Source organism: Lithobates pipiens, unplaced genomic scaffold (genome assembly GCF_037356315.1).
Source record: "Lithobates pipiens isolate NorthernLeopardFrog02 unplaced genomic scaffold, aLitPip1_a1.2 Scaffold_16, whole genome shotgun sequence".
NCBI classification, from domain to species: Eukaryota; Metazoa; Chordata; class Amphibia; order Anura; family Ranidae; genus Lithobates; species Lithobates pipiens.
The window spans coordinates 348598909-348622841 of record NW_027507748.1 but is presented as its reverse complement, the minus strand read 5'-3'; the positions used below and the strand labels follow the sequence as shown (position 1 = coordinate 348622841).

Here is a 23933-nt window from a genome sequence, read left to right as displayed (position 1 = left end):
TAGCTCAGGATTAGTATAGTCCCTATAATGTTGGAGTCCCCCCTCTGCCTCTGGGCCCCCCTACAGGGCAGGGCCCAGTACAGGAGGGCTGGTGGTCCCCCCCTATCAGCGGCCCTGCCTGCAATGCCAAAACTGTTTATGCAAAAGTTGCCTAAACTGTTCTAAGCCTGAAGTTATGCAAAAGGGGTCCATGCTGGTTCTGGCATATCAAAAGAACTTGGGTCAATGAAGCACATACAGGGTATGCTGTGTGTATGTCCTGTGTGCATGTCCCTCTGTGTACTGTGTGCATGTCCCCCTGTGTGCATGTCCCCCTGTGTGCATGTCCCCCTGTGTGCATGTCCCCCTGTGTGCATGTCCCATGTGCATGTCCCCCTATGTAAGTGTCCCCCTGTGTGCTGTGTAAGTGTCCTGTGCTGTGTAAGTATGTCCCCCTGTGTGCATGTCCCCCCGTGTGCGTGTCCCCCTGTGTGCTGTGTAAGTGTCCTGTGCTGTGTAAGTATGTCCCCCTGTGTGCATGTTCTCCCATGTGCGTTTTTCCTCCCGTGTGCGTGTCCCCCTGTGTGCTGTGTAAGTGTCCTGTGTGCATGTCTCCCTGTGCTGTGTGCATGTCCTGTGTGCATGTCCCCCGGTGTGCATGTCCCCCGGTGTGCATGTCCCCCGGTGTGCTGTGTAAGTGTCCTGTGTGCATGTCCTGTGCTGTGTAAGTATGTGTCCTGTGTGCCTGTCCCCCCCCGTGTGCCTGCCCCCCCCCCCCGTGTGCCTGTCCCCCTGTGTGCATGTCTTCCCATGTGCGTGTCCTCCTGTGCTGTGTAAGTATGTGTCCCGTGTGCCTGCCCCCCCCCGTGTGCATGTCCCCCTGTGTGCTGTGTATGTGTCCTGTGTGCATGTCCTCCCATGTGCGTGTCCTCCTGTGCTGTGTGCGTGTCCCCCTGTGTGCTGTGTAAGTGTCCTGTGCTGTGTAAGTATGTGTCCTGTGTGCCTGTCCCCCCCCCCCGTGCCTGTCCCCCCCCCCCCCCGTGTGCCTGTCCCCCCCCCCCCCCGTGTGCCTGTCCCCCCCCCCCCCGTGTGCCTGTCCCCCCCCCCCCCCGTGTGCATGTCCCCCCCCCCCCCCGTGTGCATGTCCCCCCCGTGTGCTGTGTAAGTGTCCTGTGTGCATGTCCTGTGCTGTGTAAGTATGTGTCCTGTGTGCATGTCCTCCCATGTGCGTGTCCTCCTGTGCTGTGTGTGTGTCCCCCTGTGTGCTGTGGAAGTGTCCTGTGTGCATGTCCTGTGCTGTGTAAGTGTGTGTCCTGTGTGCATGTCCCCCTGTGTGCGTGTCCTCCTGTGTGCGCATTCTCCCTCCAGTGTCCCCATGTGTGTGTGCCTTCTCCCTCCAGTGTCCCCCTGTGTGTGTGCCTTCTCCCTCCAGTGTCCCCCTGTGTGTGTGCCTTCTCCCTCCAGTGTCCCCCTGTGTGTGTGTGCGCGTTCTCCCTCCAGTGTCCCCCCCCTGTGTGTGTGCTTTCTCCCTCCAGTGTCCCCCCCGTGGGTGTGCGCGTTCACCCTCCAGTGTCCCCCCCCTGTGTGTGTGCGTTCTCCCTCCAGTGTCCCCCCTGTGTGTGTGTGTTCTCCCTCCAGTGTCCCCCCTCCCGTGTGTGTGTGTGTGTGTGTGTGTGTGTGTGTGTGTGTGTGTGTGTGTGTGTGTGTGTGTGTTCTCCCTCCAGTGTCCCCCCCGTGTGTGTGTGTGTGTGTGTGTGTGTGTGTGTGTGCGCGCGTTCTCCCTCCAGTGTCCCCCCCCTGTGTGTGCGTTCTCCCTCTGGTGTCCCTGTGTGTGTGTGTGCGCGCGTTCTCCCACTAGTGTCCCCCTGTGTGTATGTTCTCTCTCTCCAGTGTCTCCCTGTGCAGGTTTGGCTTGAGTGTGGAGACCAAGGGGGCCCCATGATCTATTGCCCGGGGGCCCCATGAGTTGTCAGTCCGCCCCTGGTATGAAGTAAAGGCAGTGCAACAAGACAAACAGGAAAAGTAATGCAGTTGAGTAACCCAAGAACTAGCAGCTGTGAATTCATGAGGAGTGGTACCTGAAATAGGTGAGGAGTCCTCCAGTAGAAAGGGAGTTGATGTTCTACCCTGCATACAGAGACCCTTAGCTTGGCAACACGGTACAGGAAGGAATGAGTTAACAAGTCTTTACATCACCGAGATACATTCTCCTGGCTGAAACTGCTACCACCACACTGCTGAGAGGTGAGCTCTGAATCCTATTCCACTGCCCGCTGGTGACTGCAGGCTCCGAGTCCCTTTTGGTCAGATGACTACTGTGGACTGCTTCTATTACATGCAGGGTTGTTACCGGCTGGAACTATTGCCTGTACACCAGCAAGTTTGTTATTATGCACCTGTTGTACCTACACTGTTCCCTTCATGCAACACTCTGACGAATTGTGCTCCTGATTAACCCAGGCATTTTATCTCTACAACTTTCCCTGAACTGTAGAAGTTACTGCTATATTGCCTATGGTGTATTGACAACTGTTGCCACTGGCAACCTCCTATGGGAAGAAATACTTAGTCTCCTTTCCAATGGAATGAGGGGAGGGAGTTTTATCTTCAAATCCTATGGCTGCAGCTTGATAAGCCCGTTGTTCCTTTTACAATGGCTGTTGGCAGACTATAGTAGCCTTTCAAATAACCGCATGATACTCGGTTTACAAAAGGTTCCAGGGTACCATTTTTCTCACTCATTGCTCTGTTAGGACAATTACCCTGGCTGCATGACCAGACCTCCTGTTCCTCGGAAGCTGTATTGTTGTCCTGGATGATACCTTCCCACCAATGGATTATTTTTCTCGTTTTACCTTTTCTTTTTCCTTCTAATGCAGGAGAAGCCCTCATTTTTACTCACTGTTAAAATCTTACTACAGTGGAGATTCCAGTTCCTCCAAGCTGACAGACTAAGGGGTCTATATACTAAAGGCAAAGCCACTTTACTACTACAACCAGTGGCAGCCCGTCTCTCCAGCCACCCCCTCTATGACCAATGGATAGATTCATGCATAGCATGAATCTATGCATGTGCGCTGCTGCCACCCCCTATTCAGGCGCTGTGATTGGACGCCTATCAGGAGGAGACACATGAAGGACACAGCTCGTCGCTGTCACCCGCTATCCCGCCAAGATAGGGTAAGTGTCAGGCAGATGGTGGGGGGACCACAGTGGCAGCGTTCTGAAAATAAAATTCACATTTTTGAGTTTGTTTGCATCCCCCCAAAAATCTTGAGCACCAGCTGCCAATGACAAGTGCAATCGCTTTAGTTCTGATGGGAAGGTCTTGTTACCTGTTTATTATATTTAGGATTTAATATCTCAAAAGATATGTGGGTTAAATGAGAGTTCTTTGACCAAGAGTGAAAGCTTTAAAACACAACATTTAGTTGAGTTGAAAGGCTATTACACAGCCATCTATCTATATAGTCTACACCAAGGAAGAAAACATTAAAAAAAAAAAAAAAAATAGAATAACCTAGAGTATATTCCTCAATAGATCGAAATATAAAACAGCAAACAAACATATGACAAGCAGATATACCCAGGGCTGGATTAACATAGGGGCTATTGGAGCTGCAGCTCCCGGCCCCTTTCTCAAGATAGGCCCATTTGCCCAAAAAATAAATAAAAAAAAAGAAGAAGAAGATCGACTTCGAGGATTGTAGCTCGGCGATCAGGAGTCACAGAGACCCCACATTTGGGGGGTAGGTAGCTAAAGACCCACTCCAGCACTGGTTAAAATATGGGGCTGTTATCATCTATGTTTCCGGAGATATGGGGTTCCTTGCACAGCCTGTCAGAAGCTACATACAGAGCGGCAGTATAAATACAAGCTGGAACACTCTGCAGCAGACTGAGAGGATGAACTCACAGTGCTTATAATAATTATTTGTATCTTACTTATGATAATTAACCCCTTGCCACCCAGGCCCATTCTGAGACTTCTCTCCTACATGTAGAAATCATCTTTTTTTTTATGCTAGAAAATTACTCAGAACCCTCAAGCATTATATATTGTTTTAGCAGAGACCCTATGGAATAAAACGGTGGTCTTTGCGACATTTTATGTTACACAATATTTGCGCAGAAATTTTTCAAACTTTTTTTTTGGAAAGAAACTGTTTCATTCATGAAAAAAAACACTAAAGTTAGCACAATTTTTTGTTGTGTACTAAGGGATGCTTTACATTTTTTTTACAGGTTACATGTTTAGAGTTACAGAGGAGGTCTAGTGCTAGAATTATTGCTCTCGCTCTAATGATCGTGGCGTATGTAACCTGTGTGTATCTGGCTCTGATACTAACCAGTGCCTACCCAGGGACTGACTAGTATCTCTCCCCAGCCTGTCCCCACACACCCCCTCACCTGCTGACCTGTGAATGGGGCAATCAGTCCCGCAGGGTTATTGTGTTCTGCCAGTCAATACAATGATTAGTGTTGCTAACTATAGGTGGCAGCACTGATTGTTTTGGGGAAAACCTGACAGGCTGGTTGTACTCAAGTCGGTTAATAGGTTGACTTGTGTAAAACCAGCTAGCCCATACATAGATCGACTATGGCTGGTCTCTGCTTAATTGGCGTAATTTCAATCCATGTATGGCCCGCTTAACCACTACGCAGTCCCTAAACATCCTTCCACAAACCTTTACATTTTTCCTTCCCAGGTGACTTCATCCTCCTCTCCTATACATAGTGCCCACTGGCATACCCTCCACACTCCTCTCCTGTACATAATACTCACCGTCATACCCTCCATACTCCTCTCCTATATATAGTGCTCACCGTCATACCCTCCCTCCACACTCCTCTCCTGTAATTACTGCTTACTGTTCTACTCTCCACACTTCTCTCCTGTACATAGTGCCCACTGTTATACCCTCCACACTCCTGTACATATTGCTCGCTGTCATACCCTCCACACTCTTCTCTTATACATAGGGCCCACTGTCATACCCTCCACACTCCTGTACATATTGCTCACTGTCATACCCTCCACACTCTTCTCTTATACATAGTGCCCAATGTCATACCCTCTACACTCCTCTGCTGTGCATACTGCCCACTGTCATACCCTTCACACTCCTCTCCTGTACATAGTGCCTTCTGCCATACCCTCTGCACTCCTCTCATGTACATAGTGCCCACTGTTAGACCCTCCACATTCCTCTCCCTCACCTGCACATACTTCCCACTTTTATACCATCCATACTCCTCCCCTATGCCTCTTACCCACAAAAACTGTTCTTTAAAATTATACTGGACTATCCTCAATGTTACCAGCTCTAGAATGGGCACTTTTGTCAGTTCAACTAAAGGAAATCGCACAGTCCTTATATTTGTTCTGCCCCATTATTAGTACTTATTTAATGTTGTAATTACTATTGTGATGTATAGAGGAACACGGGGGATGTCAGCTACTCTAAATATAGCACTTGTAAAAAAAAAAAAAAAAAAAGCGTCCCTGAAAATATTTTTGAAATGTTGACAACTATGCACTTAGGCACTGCCCAAGGGCCACAGGGTCAGTAGAGGGCCCCATGAGAGGCTCCGGTGATAGTAAAGCGGTAGTAAACTTTTCTAACATTACTACTTTTTAGAAGCCCTGGGGTAGGTTATGCCATAATGTACAAGTATGCCCAGCATATTAGCACATTAGGGTACACTTAAATTATCAGACTGAGCCCTCCAGTGCTGTGCTGTGATCAATCCGGCGGGGCCCGGGCACTTCCATCTTCACCCGGTCTTCCTTCTGGGTTCTGTACCTTCGGTCACTTGCCTTGGCCAGGCTGCGTTGATGTCATTCTCTCTCTCTCTCTCTCTCTCTCTCTCTCTCTCTCTCTCTCTCAATTTGTTAAAACAAAAAATAGTTTGCATTTTTATTTATTTATTGTTTATAAAAGGCCCCACCAAAATCCTCAGCACCAGGCCCATGATGTTCTTAATCTGGCCCTGGATATACCTTAAGTGCTGGGAGCTGTCCTGATATTTACCAGTAGTGATGTGTGTGGGCCCACGTCAGACTCCCAACTCCTTCTCTTCCCTGTGTGTACCTTACACTAATATAGGCCCATCTCTCATTGACTTGAACATGGCACCCCTGATTGGTGGAACGATGTTACCCCTCTCCTCCCTCTGGGCGTATCTCCAATATTGGACAATTTCCCCTTCCCCTTCATTTAGCATAGCTCAGCCCCTCCTCTCTTGGGAAAATAATTAGTTAAAAGAGAAGGTCATCATCTTCTCTTGAATGGGGCACTTAACTATGCATGGTCATAGCCTTGGGCAAACTGTCCATTCCTGACCAGATCAAAGAAATAGTGTCAGCATGCCAAACACCCTTTGAAGTGGATACAGGGTTGGTTAACACAGGGGACTACAAAGCCTTTATTTAGCTAATGAGTCCACTACAGTATTTAAAGTGGAAGTAAACCCATCGATTTAAACAGTTAAAAAAAAAAAAAAAAAAAAAGGCATGCCGGGAATGCTAACTGCACATTGGCTGTGCTCTCAATGGCTGGTGTCATAACGAATCACATGTGCAGCACCATAGCAGTTGAAGATTAAACAGAGGCAAAGATGGCATCTTCCTTGGCTGAAAACGATATGGGAGTTTACTTCCACTAACTCAGATGGTATCTTCCTTGCATTTGGATTTACAACAGGTACAGCTAGTTAGGCTAACCATCTATCAAATATTCACAGTTGCTAATAGAGATTATTTCTAAACTTCTCATAAGGAAACTGTCTGAAATGAGGGGAAGCTCTGCCGATTTCATCATCTAATCATGTACAAGCAAAAATGCTGTCAGATCTACAGCGACTGCACTTCTAAGTGCACTTGTAGTGCAAAGTGGATTTGCCTTTAGTCAATAAACTCAACTATGGGACTGCACTGGTAGTGGCCACTGGTTCACGCCTCCTATCATTGGGTGTAACATATTTAAGGGTACAAGCATTCCTTGGTTGGGGTGGGGGGTGCGGGGTAGGTTAGGGTGTTCATTTTTTGGCTTTTAACTACTTCAGCCCCAGAAGATTAGGCTGCTCAATGACCTGAGCGTTTTTTACAATTTGGCACTGCGCTGCTGTAACTGGTAATTGCATGGTCATGCAATGTTGTACCAGAATTTGCATCCTTTTTATAGTACTTGATTGCCTCCAATTTTTATTTCTTGCAATTATAAAAACAGAAAAAATACCAAAAATGTGTTTTCTTTTTTTTTTTACAAAAAGATTTTCTACTTTTTGTTCTAAGAAACAAAATCCAACAAACTCAATTTTTGTCACACATTTAGGCCAAAGTTTATTCAGCCACATCTTTGGTTTAAAAAAATAAATAAATAAAAAGAAGAAGGAAGAAGGGTCAATAAGTGTATATTTATTGGTTTGCACAAAAGTTATGGCATCTGTAAACTATGGTACATTTTCTGGATTTTACGCAGCTTTTAGTTTATGACTATTGCCCATCTCATTTCTTGAGGTGCTAAATTGGCAGGGCAGTACAACCCCCCCCCCCCCCCCATGACCCCCCATTTTTGGAAATTAGACAAAGGAAAATTGCCGAGAGGCTTGTCATAAATATCCGATTAAAAAAAAAAATTTACACAAAGTTGTCACTAAATGATATATTGCTCAAACATGCCATCAATTTCAAAACTTTGTGACAAAAAGCGAGATCTGCAAAATACTCAACATGTTGTGCTATCTTGACATTTCAGGGCCTCCGAAACTTTGGATGTGAAATCACCATTTTACGCCCTTAGAAAGCCTGAAGGCGATGATTTGTTTTCGGGGTCCTGTACACAGCTAGGCTCCCAAAAAGTCTCACACATGTGGTATCCCCGTACTCAGGAGAAGCAGTAGAATTTATTTTGGGGTGCAATTTTACATATGCCAATGGCATGTTTGAGCAATATATCATTTAGTGACGACTTTGTGCAAAAAGAAAAAAAAAAATTTTTTTTAATTTTCCCACAACTTGTGGCAAAATATAAAATATTCCATGGACTCAACAAGCTTAGGATATCTACTTCCCAGGGGTCATTTGGGTGGGTGAGGTTTGAACTGTCCTGGCGTTTTATGCACAACATTTAGAAGCTTATGTCACATATCACCCACTCTAACCACTTGAAGACAAAGCCCTGAAACTTTTTTTTTTTTTTCCCCATGTAAACAAAGTATATAAATTTTTTTTAACACACACACACACACACACACACACACACACACACACTTTAACCACTTAAACACCTTTCTGTCCAGACCAATTTTCAGCGCTTTCGCACTTTAAATGACAATTGCGCAATCATGCTACATTGTACCCAAATTAAATTTTTATCATTTTTCCCCACAAATAGAGCTTTCTTTTGGTGGTATTTGATCACCTCTACGGTTTTTATTTTTTGCTAAACAAATAAAAAAAATACCGAAAATTTTGCAAAAAAAAAAAAAAAAAATATATGTTTTTTTGGTTTCAGTTTCAAAACTTTGTAAATAAGTAAGTTTTCTCCTTCACTGATGGGCACCGATGAGGTGGCACCAATGAAGTGGGACTGATGAGGCGGCACAGATGGGCACGGATAGACAGCATTGTATTGTTTTATACTGTATTAAATGGATGCCAATAAGTGCAAAACAATAATGCATGCCAATCAGTGATGCCTATTGTGGGCACTGACTGGAATCCCTGGTGGTCTAGGGTGGCATACCTTGTGCTGGGTATCCCTGGTGGTCCAGTGTGGGCATCCTGGGGGGGGTGCTGTGCTGATAATCAGCACAGACCCCCCCCCCGTCAGAGGAGCAGCCGATCGGCTCTCCTCTACTCGCGTCTGACAGACGCGAGTGAGGAAAAGCCGATCACCAGCTCTTCCTATTTACACTGTGATCAGCCGTGATTGGACACGCTGATCACGTTGTAAAGAGTCTCCGTCGGAGACTCTTTACCGAGATCATAGTTGCGGGGTGTCAGACCGACACGCCGCAACAGCGATCACCGTGATGCACTCAAAATCCATATGACGTCCGGTCAGGATTTTGAAACCACTTTGCCGCCGTGCTTTTGTTATAGGGCGGGCGGCAAGTGGTTAAAGCAAAGGTCCTACAGATTAAAATGGTGGGTGTTCTCCCTCTCCTCCTCTTTTTTTTAAAGTAAATATCCCCTATGATAGCAATAGTTAGTGACAGGTACTTTTGAAAAAAAAAATGGGGTCCATTAGACCCTAGATCTCTCCTCTGCCCTCAAAGCATCTGACCACACCAAGGTTGGTGTGATAAAATGCTTTCTCAATGGCTCCGATTATATCCGGAAATACCGAAGTCATAACATTTTCATAGATTCCGGTTTCTTAGGCCATAGGGATGCGATTGGAGCCATTCTGGTCTCCGATGAGCTCTCTGGTCAGCAGCAGAACCACAGGCTGCATTCCCCGGTTCCCTGTTGGGACAGGGTATGGAGAAATGTTCCCTCCCACCGCTTGTAAAAGCAGTCTAAAGGCTAATTAGCCGCTAGGATTGCTTTTACATAAAAGCCGACTGCTGGCTGAAAAGAATGATACATAAACCTGCAGGAACCAGTATGTTGCTGGTCCTTGTTGGGCACACATTGTAATGTTTTTTTTTTTCCCATGCAGCCTGTGAACGAGAAAAAAAAAAAAAAAAAAAATCTCCTACAGCACTGGAGTCGGAGAGGGGAGGAGAATTTTTCTTTTCTAAAAACTGTAAACTTTCTAGGTTAGGGTCTCTCAAAATGCGATGGCCATCTCATCTTTCGAGACCCTGTGTTATTGTGCCCTAGGACTGTGCAGTGCTGTACTCTGTGCCAATACTCCACTAGTATGTGGTAGCGTTTGAAACATTCACCAATACAGAGACCAGGTTGGCCAGGACAGGAGGGACAATAAAAGCGGGTGTCACGCCTAAATCTGCGTTTTCTGCAGACAAGAAATCATCTTTGTGGTATTTTTTGGGTAGGGGTACTCGGGAGGACATATAGAAAATACCTCTCATGCAGCCGGGGCTCACTGCATTTGCATTGGGAAGGTGGGCCATAACACCATCTGGAAACAGAAGGGCTGTGATGATCTATTCCTGTAATTTTAAGGATCCAGTTCATCCTGAAGCTTTGTATAGCACAAAAGCGTTCAGCAGAGCCAATTGAAATAAGTATACAGACACTTTTGTACCAGCATCTGGCCTTACGGGCAATTAGGTACGGCACCAACAAATGGTCGTTGAGGTCCACACCTTCCATGTTAAGGTTGTGTTCATGGACACAGAGGGGCTTCTCCACAACACCAGTCTATGGGACTCGAACGTTCGAAAAAAAAAGTGCTAATTTTAATGGCTAATATGCAAGATATTGTCCTAAAAAAGGGTTTGGGGACCTGGCTCCTGCCCCAGGGGACATGGGTCAATGCCTAAAATGTTTTTAAAAACAGCCGTTTTTTCGGGAGCACTGATTTTAATGAGGATTAAAAAGTGAAAAAAATAAAAAAAAAGTGAAATATTCCTTTAAATATCGTGCCTGGGGGTGTCTATAATATGACTGTGAAGTGGCACATGTTTCCTGTGTTTAGAACAGTCCCTGCACAAAATTACATTTAACAGAAAAAAAAAAAAAAGTCATTTAAAACTGTTTGCGGTTTTAATGTAATATCTGGTTCCGGCAATATGGATGAAAATCATTGAGAAAAAAAAAAGGGCATAGGTTCCTCCCCCCCCCCTAATTACCAGCCCCTTTGGGTCTTGTGCGGATATTAAGGGGAACACCAAACCGCAGTCTTCGATCAGCCAACAAAAACCTCCTCCTCGTGCCCAAAGCCCGGTATAAATCCAAGGGTGATCGGAGATTCGCTGTCCAAGGGCCTCGGCTATGGAATGCTCTACCAATCAACATCCGCCTGGAAGAAAATCACCTGGCTTTTAGGAAAAAACTCAAGACCTTCCTCTTTTAGCAGATGATCAAAGCTCGCCACAGCGCCTAGAGGCGATTCAGTTCGCATTGTGCGCTATACGTACCTATTTCATTCATTCAACCCCGTACCCATATTAAAAAAAAGGAAAGGTGTGGGGCCCTCAAACCCTATATACTCAGAACAGGAGTATACAAGTGGTACAAACAAGACAGGGACTGTGTAGGTTTGTTGTGTTAAGTAGAATCGGTTTGTAATTTTCAACTGGAAAATTTTTAAAGTGTAGCTCCAGTCAAAAAAATCTATTTTTAAGCTTTTTGGAAAACATAGGGAAGGGTTATCACCCCTGTATAATTTGTTTTGCCTGTAAAGAAAATATACAAAAAATAAGATCTTAATAAAAAGAGAGTCCACTTTTTCATATATATCAGCGCTTTATCACTTTCCTCTAAGTAAGTGAACTAAAAGTAGTGCTCAATAGTGATCAGACAGTCCTTATTGTGGTTAAAGTGGAGCTTCCGCTCATTGGAACCCTCCCCCCCTCCGGCACAACACCCACTTCCGGCATAGATATCTGCAGAATCTACGCCCCTTTCCGAAGGTCCCCCGCTGTCTGCTGGGAAACACACGGATCCCAGAGACAGCGGGGACCATCCTTATTGCGCAGCGCGACTCGCGCATGCGCAGTAGGGAACTGGGAAATGAAGCCGCAAGGCTCCACTTCCCGATTCCCATACCCAAGATGGCGGCGGCAGCAGCACCCGAGAGATCGGCTTCGGGTGCCGACATTGCGGGCGCGCTGGGCGGGTAAGTGTCATTATTTTAAAAGTCAGCAGCTGCAGTATTTGTAGCTGCTGGCTTTAAAAAAAATAAAAAAATAAAGAAAACGGCGGACTCTCGCTTTAATAAAGAAACCGCTTCCACCAAACGATTCACCACTCGTGGTTCAAACGTCCCCCTTTGGGGATGCACTCACCAAAACCCCCGGAAAAAATGAACCTTCAGTATAACATCATTCATAAGTGAACTCCTCTTTAGCCACTAGATGTCTATTATTGCAATGGGGCTCCGGTGTAACATATAAAAAGGAACAAAATATGCAGCCATAGCGTAATTCCGTTTTATACCTTTTATTATTCAAATAACCCCCCAATAAAATATGCGTACCAGAAATTGTATATCAAGTCAGCATTTGAAAAATATATATGTACTGTGCCTCTTTTCCTGATCCCAGTTTGCCGGAAGACTAGCAGGCGCTTGCTATATACACCAGCGGGTCACTTCCTGCTTCTCGGGCTCCTTGGAACGCAGAGATGAGGCGCATACGTCACTTCCGGTTGGTTACGGACGCGTTTCGTCATTTCCGACTTCGTCTGAGGGCGTAACCAATTAACTGGAAGTGTTCTTTTATATACAGCGCAATTTTTTGACATCCAATCAACACCCCGCACAGCATGACAGACAGGACATCGACCTAATCATAGCCAATGCCTACGGATGCCAGGCTATCATACATATCTGCGATGGTGCACAGCTTGGACGCTACGTTTGCTATTAAAAACATACATGGTGTGCAAACAACATACAATTTGTTTTGCCGTCCGTCTTTTTTCATCTCACTTCCTGTTGTCTCCTTCCGTTTGCAAGTAGGAGACGTTTGTAAATTGGATGTTTGAAAGTCCTATATGCTCTGCAGAAATTTGTGCCTAAGGTGTTGGTGTTGTCACAACACTGTGAGCCCTCAAAGTGACTCTTGGTAGGCACTGGAGAGCCCTGCTGTGAACAATTATATCAAGAATTGTAATTACATGCTATTGTTGAACAGTGGTAGAAAAATAGGGCCTTTGGTGGTTGTGGTGGTGGTAGTGGCAGGGGCGCAACTATAGGGGGTGCAGCAGTCACGACCGCAACTGGGCCCTATGATGCAGGGGGCCCATGCAGCCCCCTCTATATATGGCCTGCAGCAGCATAGGCAGCTAGGGGTACCAGTGCACCATGCACACGGGTGGCTGGAGGTGGAGGGTGACTAGCAGAGCTCCATGCTCAACTATTGCACTGGCTGCTCTTTAGTTGTGCATTCCCCGCATGACCTGTGTCCTCTGCGGGCTCTTCAGAGTACCCCTCTCCTGCTCCATGCATTGCCACTCAGTCCGATGTCTGTTCTCCCCAGCTAGAGTCCCACCACTGGACTCGGAGGGAAGGGCCCTGACTGGGGTTCAGGGGGGCCCTTCATGGTTTCTTGCATCAGGCCCTGAAGGTTCTAGGTACGCCACTGGGTAGTGGTGCTGGTGCCACAACACTAAGTCCTCACAGTTACTCTCGGTGGGCGCAGGAACGGGCCCTGCTGTGAAATATTATATCAAGAATTGTAATTACATGCCTGAAAAATTGGGCTTTAGGCACTGCTTGCTGGTGCCACAACACTGCAACCTCTCCCAGATACTCTAGTTGGAGTGCAGGAATGAGCCCTGCTGCAAAGCATTGCATCAAAAATTGTAATTACACACCCCTGTTAAACAGGGGCTTAAAAATTGGGCTGGTGGCATCACCCAGAACTAAAAATGTTCATCCAAGATATCAGCGGAGAAGGAAGAGGATAGACAGTCACTCAGCATCAGCAGTCTTGAAGGGATGTGATATTTAAAAAAAATATATATATATATATATATATATATATATATATATATATATATATATATATATATATATATATATACACACACACACACATCAGCTTCGGGTGCTTGGTAGCTGGTGGTGATCCAAGACTGATTCATCTTTATGAAGGTCACTCGATCAACCGAGTCGGTGGACAGGCGCACCCTGTGATCGGTTACAAAGCCCCCAGGAGCACTGAAGGTGCGTTCCAAAAGAACGCAGGATGCAGGACAGGCCATTAGCTCAATTGCATACTGTGCAAGCTCTGGCCAGTATTCCATCCTCAAGACCCAGTAAGCCAGAGGATTTTCGGTGGGAAAGGTGTCCAAGTCTGACCTTGCCCCTAGGTATTCCTGCACCATGTAAATCAGACCCTGGCGATGGTTGCTGGAGCCGATCATACCTTGGGGCTGCGGACTAAAAAAATTGAACGCATCGGTCAGACGGCCACCTTCTCCACCGCTCCTTCTGACCGATGCCTCAGCAACACGTTGTCCAGTACCAGACATTTGTAACCTCCCAGTCTCTGGGAATGCTTTGCACAGACCTTTCTGCAAGGCCTCCCGGAGATGTCTCATCCTCTGCGACGGCAAGATAAGGTCGGCAACCTTACCCTTGTACCGTGGATCAAGGAGTGGCCAGCCAGTAATGGTCCCTCTCCTTGATCCGAAGAATACGAGGATCCTTCCACAGACTTTGCAGGATCAGGGAGGCCATGCAGCATAGGTTAGCTGAGGTATTCGGTCCGGAGTCCTCTGGGTCACTAAGGACAACATGATCCGCAGCCACGTAGAAGTCCACGGGTTTCTTGGGACTGTAAATCATCCCTAAAAGACTGCTGATGCCGAGTGCCAGGCTCCACCTCCATTCTGACACAATCCTCCTCGTCCTCATCCTGTGTGATGGGTGGGACAGCAGGAACACTGTCTGGATAAACGGGGCCTTGAGAGGCAAGAAAGGCCTCCTCTTCCTGCCTCTGTTCTGCCTCAAGTGCCCTGTCCATTATTCCACGCAGCGTATGCGCCAAGAGGTACAATGTCACTGATGCATGCACTGTCACTGCTCACCATCCTTGTGGCCCCCTCAAATGGTGACAGGACAGTGCATGCATCCCTGATTATGCCCCACTGGCGTGGTCAGAAAAAAAAAAAACGAGCTCCCCTGACCCTGGCCTGCTGCCGTAGACGCACAGGTACTCATTGATGGCCCTCTGCTGCGTGTGCAGCCGGTGCAGCATGGCCAATGTTGAGATCCACCTGATGGGCATGTCACATATAAGGCGGTTCTTGGGCAGGTTCAACTTCTTTTGGAGTTCAGCGAGCCGAGCACTGGCATTAAATGATCGGCGGAAATGCACACAGACTTTCCTGGCCTGCTTCAGGACATCCTGTAAGCCCGGGTACCTGCCCAAGGACCGCTGCACCATCAGGTTAAGGATGTGAGCCACACAGGGCACATGGGTCAGTTGTCCCTGTCGGAGGGCGGAGAGGAGGTTGGTGCCATTGTCGCAAACCACCAATCCTGGCTTAAGCTAGCGTGGCATCAACCATCTCTCGGCCTGCCCCTGCAGAGCTAACAAAATATCTGCCCCAGTGTGGCTCCTGTCCCGCAAACAAACCAGCACAAGCACGGCATGGCTTCATTTTGCCTGCGTACTTGCGTAGCCCCTTGAACGCCTACGGAGCACCGCTGGTTCCGAGGACTGGAAGAGGCCATGGAGGAAGAAGAGGAGGAGGGGGTGGAGGAGAGAGGTGTGTCACAACCAGTAGTAGCATTTTGGAGGCGTGGTGGTGGAACAACCTCCAACACTACTGCACCTTGTCCTGCATCCTTCCCAGCTGCTAGAAGAGTGACCCAATGGGTCATGAAAGACAGGTAATGTCCCTGTCCATGCCTGCTGGACCATGAGTCAGCGGTAATATGCACCTTGCCGCTGACCGCCCTGTCCAGGTAAGGACATTGCCTTCCACATGCCGGTAGAGAGCCGGAATCGCCTTCTGTGAGAAAAAGCGGCGTTTGGGGACCTGCCACTAAGGAACCGCACATTGCACAAACTCATGGAAGGGAGCCAAGTCTACCAACTGAAAAAGCAGCGGTTGAAGTGCTAGCAATTTAGCCAAGCTAGCATTCAACGGCTGGGCATGTGGATGGCTGGGAGTGAACTTCTTTCTACGGTCTAGCAGCTGGGGCAGGGACATTTGCCTGCTACAATCGGACATGGGTGTACTGCTAGCAGAGTGCCCGCAAGCACTTGGCTGTGACACACCTAATTCTACACCTTCATTCCTCTCAGAGCAGGTTTCAGAGAATACTGAAGGTCTAGTGGGGTTGGAGAACCCAGCTGATGAGGAGCAAGTAGAGGTTTGCTTTGTTCTTTGGTGTGGGTATTTGAGGCAAGCCTGCCAACGAGCTGTATTGCAGGTCAACATATGTCTGGTCAAGCATGTGGTGCCCAAGTGGCTGATGTTTTGGCCACGCGAGATACGCTTGAGACATATGTTGCAAATAGCAGCGGTGCGATCTGATGCACTCGTCTCAAAAAAGGCCCACACCAAAGAACTTTTAGAATAACGCGCAGAGGCAGCGCCCTGCACAGGCTTAGCTCTGCGGTGTGATTCAGTCGGTGTGCTGCCCCTAAGCTGGCCCCCGGAGGGCATCCTGCCCCATTGGAGATGTGCCTCCTCCTCTCTTCTACCAGGCACCCACGTGGAGTCAGTGCCCACATCATCCCCTACCTCTTCATCACTGGAGAAAACCTGGCAGTATGCTGCAGCTTGTGGAACATGACTGCTAGATTGCTGTCTTTAAGCATCCCCTCTCTCTGCGCTCACGCTACTGTCTTCCTCTAGCCGAGTATCATCAGAGCCTACAAAACACTGGGCATCCTATTGGAACATGTACCCAACACTGTGCTCAAACAGTTCGGGGGACATTGAGAGGAGGGAAGACGATGTGTTGGCAGCTGCTTTGCTAGTACCCCGAGCCTGGGTGAGAGAGGATGAGGAGGATGAAGAGGGCTTGGTCATCCACTCTACCAAGTCTTCGGCATGATACGGCGCAACACGTCCAGCTGCCAAAAATAAGGACAAGCGTGTCCCATGGCCACGTGCTGATGGCCTGCAGGGAGATGGGAAAACCAGCAATTTGGTAGTGTATATTGTGCTGGAGGCACAAAACACCCACTAACTCCTGCAGATGCCTTTATTATAGAACACCAGCAATAAAGGGCAGATACAGGTGTATATTTTGCTGTGCTGGAGGCACACAACACCAACTAACTCCTGCAGATGGCTCAATTAGAGAACAGTAACAAAGGGTAGATACAGGCACACAGACAACACCCAGTCACCCACTAACTCCTGCAGATGGCTCAATTAGAGAACAACAATGAAGGGTAGATACAGATGTATTGTGCGGTGAAGGCACACAGACAACATCCACCAACTCCTGCAGACGCCGGAACACTACACAAGGCCGCTGCACTGGTGGCCTTATATAGTGTGGGGCGTGTACTACACAGCCTGAGCTATAATTGGCCACAGGCATTCTGCCTGTGGCCAGTCATGCCTCTCCTCGCTGCCTTGCTGCTGTTGGTCAAGCATGTGGGGTCACAGTGCATGCTTGGCCAATCATGAGCCAGCAATGTACTCGACAGCTCAGTGCATTGTGGGCCATGAGCGCCAAGTGAATTTGGTGCGAATGGCCCACAGAGTTCTGGCTTCGCCGAACAGCCGGTGTTCGAGTCGAACTTGCGTTTGACTCCAACACCAAGCTCATCCCTAGTCTAAAACCATCTGCCTCAAAAAATCGTGGGTGAGCCTCCATTGCCACGCCACATATTCCACTGATGCTAATGGGGTTAGCATCCTAGAAAAACTCTGCCGGGGGTTTGGGTGGGTTTCAAAATTTCACACATCCAGAAGGAGGCTGCCTGTTCCCTGGAGGAAAGAGCAACTAGGCTGGAGTATGTTTCTATCCCGGATAGAGATCACTATAGAACATGGCAACAGGCCTTACATGAGTTATTTACCAATAGAGTAGCCCAGACTGACAAGGCCCTATTGCAGGGATATGCAATTAGCAGACCACCAGCTGATGCAGAACTACAAGTCTCATAAGGCATTGCAAGACTGACAGCCAGAAACATGACACCCAGAGGCATGATGGAACTTGTAGTTTTGAAACAGCTGGAGGCATATTTGCATATCCCTGCCCTATTGTATTCATCCCAAAAGGTCTTTCAATTTTGTGGGGGGGGGGGGGGGGGGGTGGCAGACTACTGGACGGGTTGGCTAAGGGTAACATCTCATATACCCCCATCGGTTGTATTAGAGATGTAAAATGGGCAAATACTAACAGCACCAACCGCATTAATCTCAGATTCCTAGAGTTCTTTCAGGACCTCATGCTCTCTCCTCTTGATCCCATCTCCTTCCAACACTTAGCTGCAGTAGATAGGGAGAAGTTGGATGTGGACATCGCCCAGGGAGGAGAGTCAGCTGGCAATGGGGAGATTGCAAGGTGGAAAGGCCCCCGACGCAGAGTTAACCTCCCTGGCGGTATGATTCAGTCTGGAATTAGGTGCTGAAAGAGGTACAATTATTTTGCATGGAAATCTGGCTTTTTTTTTGTAGTCCTTTAATTCTTAGGAATAACGCTCTTAAATCTCTTCAAACCAGAGTCTAGCAGACATTCCGGGTATGATAAAGTTTATAATATAATAAAGAATAATAAAAATTATTCAATAATGTAATCAAATCCTAAAACACTGAAAAAGGGACAATCTCCAAATTCCAGGCAGAAAAAAAAAAAACAGTATTTAGAATATAAAAAAAGTGCATGCAGGGCACTGGCCAGACCACTAGGGACAAAGGGTGTGTGTATTTTTTAATACAGTACTGTAATCTGTAAGATTACAGTACTGTGTGTGTTGTGTACTTTTACTTTTTTGAATTTGCCGCCGTTCTCCGCTCCCCTGCGCCGTAACGCCGGCATTCGGCACTGTAAAATCGAGCAGAGGACAGCTCGATCACACAGCGCGGGGGACATCGCTGGATCCAGGGGACAAGGTAAGTAACTCACTGTGCCCTCCCCTGCATCCAGTGATGCGATCCCGAGTCTGGCTCGGGGTTACCGTTCCTGCTAGTAAAATCCCAACCCGAGCCAGACTCGGGATTACCGCTAGGGAGGTTAAGGTTACCGTCAGAGTTCTATAGCAATTTCATGGATCTACTCACTCCTAAATGGACTTCTCTCCTTTCCGATTATGGGGCCCTAAAAACGTTGCCAGACTATGAATGCGGCCATTATTGTACCAGTTCCCAAGCTCGGCAAGGACCCACAAGACTGTGCATCTTAATGACTGATCTCTCGTCCTGAACTTTGATGCCAAGATTTTTGCCAAGGTCCTGGCTATGGAAGACCTGGTTGATGTAGGCCAGGCCAGATATATGCCAGGCAAGGGAACTGAAATATCAGACGTCTCTATTTGAGCCCAACTATCCCTCATGATAATCAAGGCTCTAGAGTTAATCGCCTCCGTAGATGCCGAAAAGACCTTTGATTCTGTGGAGTGATTATATCTCTGGGAGGTCCCTCATCTGTTTGGGCCTAAATTTATCCATGGGATTCAATTGCTTTATAGTGCCCCTAGGGCAAGGGTCTGCACGAATGACTGGCTCTCTGACCCCTTTCGTCTTTTCTGTGATACATGGCAGGGCTGCCTGCTCTCCCCTAATTCGTTTTCCCCGGCTCTGGAGCCATTTTGATCAGGAACGTTCTGGATGTCATGGACCTTTGGCTGGGAAAGCTGGAAGAGAGGCTGTATCCACATGCAGATGACGCATTGCTATAGCTAAATGATGCTGGGCCCTAGCTATTGGCTGCTCTGTGGATTTTTGATAATTTTGGCACTTTTTCAGGCATTAAAATGAACTGGTCAGTATTGCTTCCTATAGGTGCAGATGCTGTCAAAACTGCCACCCTCTCCCCTCTACACTGGGTAGATGAATTTAGTTACCTTGGGGTTATGGTAACTAAACATCCAACTAACTACTTGGAGAAGAATCTTCTTCCTCTGATGACCACGCTGAGGACAAAATATTCCTCCTGGACTAGCCTCCCCCTTAATCTACTGGGTCAGATCAATCTCCTAAAAATGATGTTGCCCAAGTTCAATTACTTCTTCAGGAATTGTCCGGCATGTGTCCCTATTTCCCTATTTAAAAAGGCATTGAGAAATGTGTGGGGGCCTTTCTATGGCATGGAATGGTTCCTCGATTGGCACACTCCACCCTGTGGCTTCCGGCCCATCTTGGAAGGTTAGCCCTGCCCAATTTTCAAATCTACTTCTGGGCTGCAATGCTGGCGACGGTCCAGTGGTTGTGTATGGGTTCCAAATCAAATGCTGTTACCCGTCGGTATTTCGTCTATAGGGGCCTGAAGGCTTATCCAGGGGTTCCTGGTCCAAACGCAGGCTACGTGGAGGGTGTGGGTGGCTGCTATGCAGAGGTTTCCACATCCTAACCAATGGTCTCTGGCCCATCTACTGTGGGAGGATCCCAGCTTGCCGCAATTTTTCACCCTGCCAGACCCTCAAGTATGGACCAGACATGGTATCACCACCCTGGATGATGTTATGCCTCAGGGTGCTTTGCTATCGATTTCTGATCTTTTTTTTTTTTTTTCAAATTTAAGTTACCCCAGTGGATGTGGTTTAGGTACCTGAAGTTGCGACATGCCACCTAGGGCCCAGTTTCCCTGGCTGCCTCTCCTCCAGGCTGATCCTATTGAAGAACCGTTATCCCCTGGAGATTTAGACAAGCCTTGCTTGACTGTATACGCTGCACCTTTGGGCACCAACTCCCCTAAGATGGTCAAGTTGTGGGAGGTGTGGCATGGGAACATATCGTCACTAGACAAGGAGGATTGGGAGAACTGTTTGGATCATGGTCCTAAAGTGGTCATCTCTTCCAGGGATAAACTCATACAGGTAAAATTCCTCCACAGGATATACTTACTACACAGCATATTCTTCCTGGATCAGGATTAAGGATGGTCCGAACAGCCAACCCCCCCGTTTGGTTCGCACCAGAACATGCGAACCAGGAAACAAATTTGTTCGAACACCGTTAAAGTCTATGGAACATGAACATGAAAGTCAATAAGTGCTAATTTTAAAGGCTTACATGCATGGTATTGTCATACAAAGTGTTTAGGGACATGGGTCCTGCCCCAGAGGACACGCATCAATGCAAAACAAAAAAAAAAAGTTTTAAAAATTGCAGTTTTTTCAGGAGCAGTGATTTTAATAACCGCGGGCAAAATTTTAAGAAAATGGCGTGCGTTCCACCCAAAGATCCATACCAGACCCTTTTCCAAGCACGCAACCTGCCAGGCCATAGGAAAAGAGGGGGGGGGGGTGCAAGAGTGCCCACCCCCTCAACCGTACCATGCCCTCAACGTTGGGAGAGTGCTTTGGGGTAGCTCCCCAAAGCACTTTGTCCCCATGTTGATGGGGAGAAGGGCCTCATCCCCACAACCCTTGCCCGGTGGTTGTGGGGGCTTATCAGAATCTGAAAGCCCCCTTTAACAAGGGGACCCCCAGATCCCAGCCCCCCTGTGTGAATTGTTAATGGGGTAAAAAACAATAGATTTTGACAATTCCTTTTTTATTAAGGTCTTCTTCCATCTTCTGGCGTTTTTCTTCTTCCTCCATCATTTACATAAACGGGTAACCCCAACCCCGCCCCCGAGACCACAGGGGAAGCCAGGTGGCCCCTCCCTCCGTTATACAAGCGCTGTCACCTGAACAGAAGTGTCACACAGCGGGGGACTCCCATTGAGGTAAATCGTCCGGAGGACAAAGCGGAGAAGAAGCCGGAGGAAGAAGCAGAGGAAGAACAAGATGGAGGAAGAAGAAGAACAACACTGAAGGAAGACCAGAAGAAAAGTGGAAGATAGGCCCCCCCCCCCCCGCCCACAGACCCCCCACAGCCCCCCCACAGCCACCCCACAGCCACCAGTAAAGAGCTGTGGGGATGAGGCCCTTCTCCCCATCAACATGGGGACAAGGTGTTTTGGGGGTACCCCCAAAAGCACTCTCCCAATGTTGAGGGCATGTGGCCTGGTATGGTTCAGGAGGGGGTGCACTCTCTCACCCCCCCCCCCTTTTCCTGTGGCATGCCAGGTTGCGTGCTCAGATAAGGGTCTGGTATGGATTTTTGGGGTGACTCCATGCCATTTTATTTCTTTTACCTTTGGTTCGGGGTTCCCCTGTGAGGGAATCCCATACCGTTTCAATGAACTTATATGTGTATTGCCAGGACCGACAATTCATTATAGCCACGAGTAGTTTTAAATTACTTTTTTTGCATTGATACATGTCCCCTGGGGCAGGACCCTGGCCCTCAAACACTTTTTATGACAATAACTTGCATATTAACCTTTAAAATTATCACTTTTGATTTCTCCCATAGACTTTAAAGGGTGTTCCGCAGCTTTTGAATTTTCCCCAAGCACCCTGAATTGTTGGCTATTTGGCAAATGGGCACACAGCCAATGTTCGAGTCGAACTCATGCTCGACCCGAACATAAAGTCCACCCCTAATCAGATCCCAACTGTCCTAGATGTAAAAAACAGGTTGGGACTTTCTTCCATATGTTCTGGGATTATATCATCCTACTGGTCAGCAATATTCGGTGAAATCAACCTTAAGCTGCAGCTGTCCTTTCCGGTGGTACCAGAATTGCCATTGCTGGGGAGGCGGGAAAGGGGGCTTCATGTCGATACGTAGCGGTCCCACCATTTAAAACTATTAGTTTATTTTCTCCTATTCTACGCCAAAAAGAAGGTTCCTCTGAAATGGATCTTGCCATCTCACCTATCCCTCTCCTCCTGGGAAGTACCAATCGATGCCGCCCTGCCCATGTACAGAATTGCATGTATAAATAGAGGTTGCCAGTGGAAATATGACAAGGATGCTTGATTTGCCTCTATTGCCTATAATTTTCCTTGCTGAAGACGTATGTTTTTTAGTTACTGTACCTTATGAGTGGTTGTATATCCTACTGGGAATGTCCTTTTTCACTGTTTTAGTACCTATGACCAAAACATTCTGTTTTGTTTTATCTCAATCTGTATGCTGCGTTTACCCGGTATGACAACAATAAAGCACCTTTGGATTGTTAAAAAAAAAAAATAAAGAAGAATTTCATCAGGGCGCAGCACCAAAAGTGATGGTATTTGCACAGTGAGCAGACCCAATGGAGAGTCTTAGTTTTCCAGTAAGTTCTGTTTACAGTTAGTCTTAATTCCCGCCAGTTTTCTAAAATCAGTGAACTTATGGTCATTTTTTTTTTTTTTTTTTTTTTTTTAAATGCTACCATAGTGTTCAAGATCTGCCCAAATTTGCTGCACGTTAGTAATGTTACCAACACTGATGCAAGATGCACACCTGACTGCCAACCAAACTGATATGCCAGACGGAGGGGGAACGTACATCTGTTTTTAGCAGATTGGATATCGGTAAGTGTAAACGTGTCCATTTACACCCGCCCCTCCTAAAGGGACAATAGAGGGTCCCATCGGTTCTGCTTGAAATACAGGTGGACCCGATCTGCTTGTGTGAAGGGGGCTGAGGTTAGAAGCTAATTGGTTGCTATGCAAAAGTGAGCCTTAGGCCCCTTTCACACATGCGGACAGTATGTCCGTATTTCATCCATCCATTTGCGGATGAAATACGGACATACATGCATCCCTATGGGATAGCAGGTGTCTGCGGATGAACATCCGCAGACACCCGCTTTTGTCCGCCTCCGCTACTGTCCGATTCTGCAGACGGATGAAAATCCTATTTTTCTATCCGTCTGCGGAGCGGATCGGATGAACACGGACAGACGGGCCGTGCTCATCCGATCACCATAGAGGAGAATGGAAAGCTGACAGGGCGGTCCCTGCACAGTGTGCGGAGACCACCCTGCCCACCGCTGGCTCAGCGTGGACAACGGAGCGATCCCCGCTGAGCGAGCGGATCATCACGGGGCAGATCATTACTGATCCGCCCCGTGTGAAAGGGGCCTTATTTTGCACTCTCCAGCTTTAGTAAATAAACCCCATTATATTTGTTGAAACATCATGTATCATAACCTGAAATATTTAACATTAACTAGTTAATGACCGTGCCATAGCCAAATGACGGCTACAGTGCGGCTTGATAACTCTGGGAGGGCGTACATTGACATCCTCCCAGAATCGCGCGCACCCGGGAATATCTGTGACTGCCAGGTGCAGAGGACCCGGCGCATAACGAAAATGATAGCAGCTGTTTACCACGTGATGGCTCC

General features: G+C 47.4%; 2 protein-coding genes across 6 annotated transcripts in view; one reads left to right on the top strand and one right to left on the bottom strand.

Annotated features, from left to right (window-relative positions):
* LOC143982833 (indolethylamine N-methyltransferase-like) overlaps nucleotides 1-23933 on the bottom strand; it is a 54089-nt gene that overhangs the window by 25889 nt on the left and 4267 nt on the right. For 2 of the 4 annotated variants that reach the window (XM_077481862.1, XM_077481866.1), the window contains exon 1: nucleotides 2058-2188. The exons of the other annotated variants lie outside the window; for them this stretch is intronic. The gene's annotated coding sequence lies outside the window, so the exon portion shown is untranslated. Of the gene's footprint in view, nucleotides 1-2057; nucleotides 2189-23933 lie in introns of those variants that run through there. 4 annotated transcript variants of the gene reach the window in all.
* Nucleotides 2087-23933, top strand: part of LOC143982831 (nicotinamide N-methyltransferase-like) — a 160607-nt gene continuing 138760 nt past the window's right edge. For both annotated transcript variants that reach the window (XM_077481860.1, XM_077481859.1), the window contains exon 1: nucleotides 2087-2223. The gene's annotated coding sequence lies outside the window, so the exon portion shown is untranslated. The remainder of the gene's footprint in view (nucleotides 2224-23933) is intronic.